This window comes from Sorex fumeus, unplaced genomic scaffold, assembly GCF_029834395.1.
Source record: "Sorex fumeus unplaced genomic scaffold, SorFum_2.1 ptg000075l, whole genome shotgun sequence".
NCBI classification, from domain to species: domain Eukaryota; kingdom Metazoa; phylum Chordata; class Mammalia; order Eulipotyphla; family Soricidae; genus Sorex; species Sorex fumeus.
The window spans coordinates 6,069,056-6,075,129 of NW_026606132.1; positions in this window are offsets into that span (position 1 = coordinate 6,069,056).

The following is a 6,074-nucleotide window of genomic DNA, read 5'->3' on the forward strand; positions in this document are numbered from 1 at the left end:
TAAACATATACATCCAATTCTGCAGCCAGTTTACCAAAGGCATATAAATTTACAAGCCTACCTATAGACTATTAGAACTGTGCTTTGAACATACTGGCCAGTAGATTGATGAGAAAGTTTAAATTCAGTAAAACTAAACATTTAAGTTCTCAATCATGCTAGCCACGTTTCAAGTGCTCAAGAGAAATGAAAGTTACAGATTTCTTTTTATTTGGGGGCCATACCTGGCAGTGCCCAGGGCTTACTCCTGGCTCGGCACTCAGGAATCACTCTTGGCCACACTCAGGGGACCATATGGGGTGCTGGGCATCAAACCCTGGTTGGACGAGTACAAGGCAAGCACCCTACCTGATGTACTATCACTCCAGCCCCAAGTTGCAGAAATTTCAACTGGACAGCTATCCTAGAATTTTATGGACCTAAGGCTAATAACATCTTCCCCTAAACACCTAAACATCTGATGGCTTTCGATCTTAAATCTAATTTCAATTTTCTTAAGTATCTTAAGTAGGTTACAAATGAGTGAGCAAAACAACCAACGCTGGTAAAAGAACACTAAAAGTTAATCCTACTTAATTTTTAGTCATTTTCAACCAGACACTTTCTTTAGCTAGAGCCACGTTTCACAAAGACAGATTATCAATCCCTCCTCTTTCTCCACTGGAAAAAATAGTTCAGCTAACATCACTGTCACTCTCATCTTGTAATAGCATCCTTAGTTTTCTACATATTGTACTTTATTTCTCCTTTCCCCAGCACCAAGAGTGGTATTACACTCAGACTAGAGGAGGGGGGTGGGTGGGATTTGAGGTTTAGTAGGACTGAGTCATTTGACCCAGGTCAAATAAATCTCACAGAAATGGCGAGGAGGACAGAATGGAAACTTGCTATACAATGTTCTTATCTGCAAATCTCCAGATTTCCTTAGGGTGATCTCCCAGGCCCCAGATGTAATCCACATACATGCCCAAAAGATATCCAGGCCTGCGTGCAGGCTCTGAAAAGCTTTTACCTTGTGTTTGCTGAGCTGCCTCAAGAATCCGTTCTCCTCCTTTGACCAAAAAAAAAAAACCACTCTTTCCACCCAGTTATCCCAAATCAATTCTGTCCGCAGCCCCTCCTTATCTCGAAGACAGATCAGTCTAGGTGTGATCACCGCTATGTAACCGTGACAACCCAGGGCTTGCTAGCGTCTGTAAGAATAATCATACGACGAACCTCAAAAAAAAAAAAAACCTCCTGACGTGGATCTACTTTCATGAAAGTCAATAGCACCCGTGCCAGGCACAGATCAACAGCTCAAGAAATCTCTGGCTCCAGCGGATTCCAGGCTAGGAAACTGCTTTTCCTCCCGTTAGGCACCTAACCGTTGCTGGAGAGCATCCAGGAGACGTGTGGGTTTTGGCGACTCGCCCCCTCCCCCTTTGATCCGCTCCAGCCTCTGGGCTGGGCAGCCGTCTCCACACTGACCCAAACCTTCCACCACGTCGACTAGGGGTTGACCCTCCGCATTTCCCCTCCATAGGCCTTTCCAGATGAAAATTTCATCCCCGGGCCGATGGCGACTCCCGAAACCCTCGCCTTCCCCCGCCCCCCGAGGAACCCGCGCTCCCAAGCCCACGAAAAATTTTTTTAAGGCGTGAGAAATGAGGACCCCCGAGAAAATCACGGGGGAGCCAAGCCCCTGAGACGTCGAAAAACCGATTTTTCTTTTTTCCATCGGACCCAGCGGCGCGGCCGTGGAGCCTCGCGTCTCCCCTCCCCTCCCCCCCAGTCTCCCGCCGAGGATGTCTCGCCGCCGGGAGGGGCGCTCCCATCTCCCCCATCCCATCCCCCCCCCCAAAGACCCCGGAGCAGGCCCTACCGAGTCGCGAGGAACGGCGGCTGGAACCCGAGCCAGACCGGGGCCCGCGGTTCGGAGAAACGCCCCACGCCCTCCGCCAAGCCCGACGGCAGGCGGCCAGTTCGCGCAGCCCGAGCGCTCGATCCGACGAACCCCGCTACCCGCGCCCCGGGGACAGCCACGCCCTCTGGTCGCGCCGGGACTCACCGCCTCGGCGCCCGCGGCTCCTCAAGCCTTCACTCGCTCCAAGCGGCCAGGGCGCAGGCGTGCCGAGACACCGCGGACTACACCTCCCGGCAGGCCCCGCGGCCCGCGCCCCCGCGGCCAGCTCCCTAAAGCTTGCTGACGTGGGAGGGGCCGCGGCTTTCCTCGCGCTTGTCCAGGACCCGGCCGCTGAGGAAGCGAGCCCACTTCCGCTTTTAAGTGCCTTTCGATCCCGCGGGATTGGGTGGGGCGTGTTCCCAACGTGGCACTGTCCAATCAGCTCGAGAGGAGTGGGTGGGACCCGCCTTTCGGGCTCTTCTCGCTGCGGGATGTTTCTAAAGCTCTCTGGATGGGAAAAAAAATTTCTTGGGAGGGCTTGGTAATAATTCAGCTTTCTGGCCGCCACCTCCGATGCACACCCACGACCCAAAAGTGATCTCATAGGAGCTCAGACGCTGGCCTTCTTATATGCTTTATTAGGGGATTATAGCCCTGGGTCACAGAGTTCTTGGCGTTTTCTCTTCAAAACCTGACTTTTGGGGGGGCTGCAGATGGTACAGCGGGCCTTGCGTGCGGGTTGGATTTCCGGCGCCCCATATGGCCCACTGCTCCACCCGCAACCCCCTTCTTCCCCCCCCAAAAAAAAACCTGAAACAAAACAAAGAATCCAGATTTTCAAGTTAGTGACCTAAAACCTTCCCTTTTAAAGCCGACCCCAGATGTCTCTAGTGTCTAGCTTCAAGCAACGGCCTTGCCTTCCAATAACTGCTCCCGTTCCCTACAGGCCCCAGCCCAGGAGTAAATTTTTCCTCTGTGGATAGTGGGCCCATGAGTTGTGGCGAGGCCAGCCGCGATGTTGTCATTTAGGAAGCGGGGATCTCACAATGACTTCGAGCTAGCACTGCTTTTCTTTACACTACAAATTTAGTACCAGGACTTGCTGCGTGGCACTAGGACCTAGTCCTGTGTAGGTCCCTAGAGAGGAGAGAGCTGCAGTGATTGTGGCTCCTGATGGAAGCAAGACGGACAACCTGTGTGGTCCTTTGTGATAAAGTCTCAGATGCCGCAGACAACTCCGTGCAGATTGGAGTTGGCCTCATGGGAATGGAGCCCGGCATGAAGATCCCTGACGTTGTTCATTTGACATGGGGCCCCATGTGTCTTCGCTGGTGATAGCAGCTAGTTTCAGGCCAAAGTGGTCTTGACAGCGTTTAGGTTAGGCTCCTGACTGAAAAAATGAGAGTTCCTGCCCCAGAACCAGGAAGTGCCCCTGAATGAAAAGGTTCCTATGTGGAGACATCCCACTTGCAGTTCTGTGGATTCAATTTCCTAGAGGAATCTGCTCTCCAGAAAGCCCTCAGGGGGATCCCAGACCTTTACCAGCTAGTTGGGTCCTAAGTCACAAAGGGCTGGGAGCAGAAGTGCTTTTTGAATTAACTTTGCCTCGGAAAATAGCCGGAGAGTTACTGGGCTTCAACTTGAATGAAACCAGTAAATATTACTTCTTGTCGACTTGGCCAAATCAGCTTATCATCAATTTTAATAGACCAATTTGATCTCTTGTAGGATAAGTTGAGCAAGATCTCCATGAACTAAATTGTGACATAGGCCTGGAGAAATGCACCCCTTCTCCTGCAGTCAGACGGGGAATATGTGTTGCTGGCCTTACCAGTTAAAGCCAAGTGCCTCAGTCATCTTTTCTCCTAGATATAGCACTGTAGCACTATCCTCCCATTGTTCATTGATTTGCTTGAGTGGGCACCAGTAACTTCTTCACAACAAATTGTGAGACTTGTTGTTCTGATTTTGGCATGTCGAATACATCACGGGGAGCTTGCCAGGCTTTGCTATGCGGGCAAGATACTCTCAGTAGCTTGCTGGGCTCTCCGAGAGGGGTGGAGGAATCGAACTCCGGTCGGCCACGTGTAAGGCAAACGCCCTACCTGCTGTGATATCGCTCCAGCCCTTCTCATAGATATGGGACAAGAAAAACATTTCTCAGCTTAGCAGCTGCATGTTAGGTAACCAGGGTGTGTTAATTTGTTCGAGTGATGAAGCCACATCGGGAATAGCTGTAGATGGAATCTCCATCTGGTCAACTTTATAATAAACTAGTGTCATTATGCAAGACAACAACTTTTAAAAATGCTTTTTAATTAATAGTGCTTTGTAACGTTGCATCTTTTTCAAACATATGGCATCGTATAAATCAAAAATCTATATTATATCTACATTATAAAGTGTCACCCAAAGTCTGGCTTTCATTATTCACTTTATAATTGAGTCATTTTAACCAAATTTACAGCCTTTCCCCTTCTTATAACTGCTATTTTGTTCTTATAGTCTAAGACTTGGTTTGCTCATTAGTTTTGTTATGTGTAGTTTCAACATATGAGTGCATCCATATGGTGTTATTTTCTTTCCATCTGACTTCACTTAGAGTAATTCTTTCTAGGTCCTTCCATATTTTTACAGATGGCAGTATTTCATCTTTTATGACTGAATAGTATTCCGATGCACACACACACACACACACACACACACGCATGTATATATATCACGTTTTTCTTATCCATTCATCTTCCAGGAAGTACTTAAGTTGTCTCTAAATCTTGGGTGTTGTGAATAATACTGCAAAGAATGTGATATAAAAATCCATTTCTCTTCTGTATAGTCCAAATACACAAGTTGAATGGGGAAGTATTAGGACTCACCATCGCTGAATGATGCTAGCAGTAATGTCTGAAAGGCTCCCAGAAAAGTGATGTTGCTTTGGACTTAACTATTTTCTGAGATTATAGGAAGTGAAAAGTTATGGTGACTTCTATGTCACCCTTCCTACCCTAATAGTTTTCATTTCACAGCTCAAGGAACAAGTCCAGGAATTCTGCCAGATACTCAACATTTCTATTCCAATTACGTATTCTAGAACTTGGAAACAGGATGATTTGCGGACTTGATGGACCCACTTTGATCTGGTCCAAAGGTAAAACTCCACTGATCCCCTGACCACCATAAGCCTCTTACCTTGACTGTTGGATTACAGCAGTAATTAGGATTCTTTGAATTAATGTCAGTGCAGAAGCAGTGTTCAATATTCCCTGAAAAGTCTATTTATATTTTTTTGTTTTGGGGTTACTCCTGGTGGTTCTCAGGACCTACTCTTGACTCCTTGCTCGGGGTTCACTCCTGGTGGGCTCTGGAACCATATGGGCTGCTGGGATTAAACCTAGGTCAGCCACGTGTAAGGCAAGCCATTGTTCTATCACTGTGTTTCCTTTTTCCTGATTAACAATACGCTAGTCAAAGGTCATGGGAAAAGCCAACAGAAATTTGTGACCTAGCCTCTCTTTCATTCAAGGGGTTTTGTATTTTTAAATTAGCTCAGATAACGGAATTTCATAAGGGATCATGACTGATTGGGGGATTCAAATTAGACTTATATGCACTTGATTTAGAACTTGTATGCTTATACAACTCATGGTGCACCTCAAAGAGAAATAGAAGGAAATTTTCATAAATTCTTCCTCGAGTTGTATATTTTATGTTGCAGACAGGGAGACAGGGGACCCCAGATGACGTATATTGGGGTAAACATCATCTAAAACCAGTCAGAAAGCATGAACGACTTGAGACAAGAGGCCTATCTCAGGAACAGGAAAACCATTGAGATGCAGAAGAATTCCAGGCCCAGAGCAAGGAGGCTCCCAGAAGGCAGCTGGATCCCTTTGGGAGGAGAGACTCCACATCTGCAACAAAGAACACAGGAAGAATATCAAAAGAAAATCTTTAGGGCAATCATTCTTTTTTATTTTTCTCTATTTATTTATTTATTTATTTATTGCTTTTTGGATCACACCCCAAGATGCACAGGGGTTACTCCTTGCTCTGCACTCAGGAATTACTCCTGGTGGTGCTCAGGGGACCATGTAAGATGCTGAGAATCTAATCCGAGTCAGCCACGTGCAAGGCAAACACCCTACCCGATGTGCTATTACTCCAGCCCCAGATCATTCTTTTTAAAAAA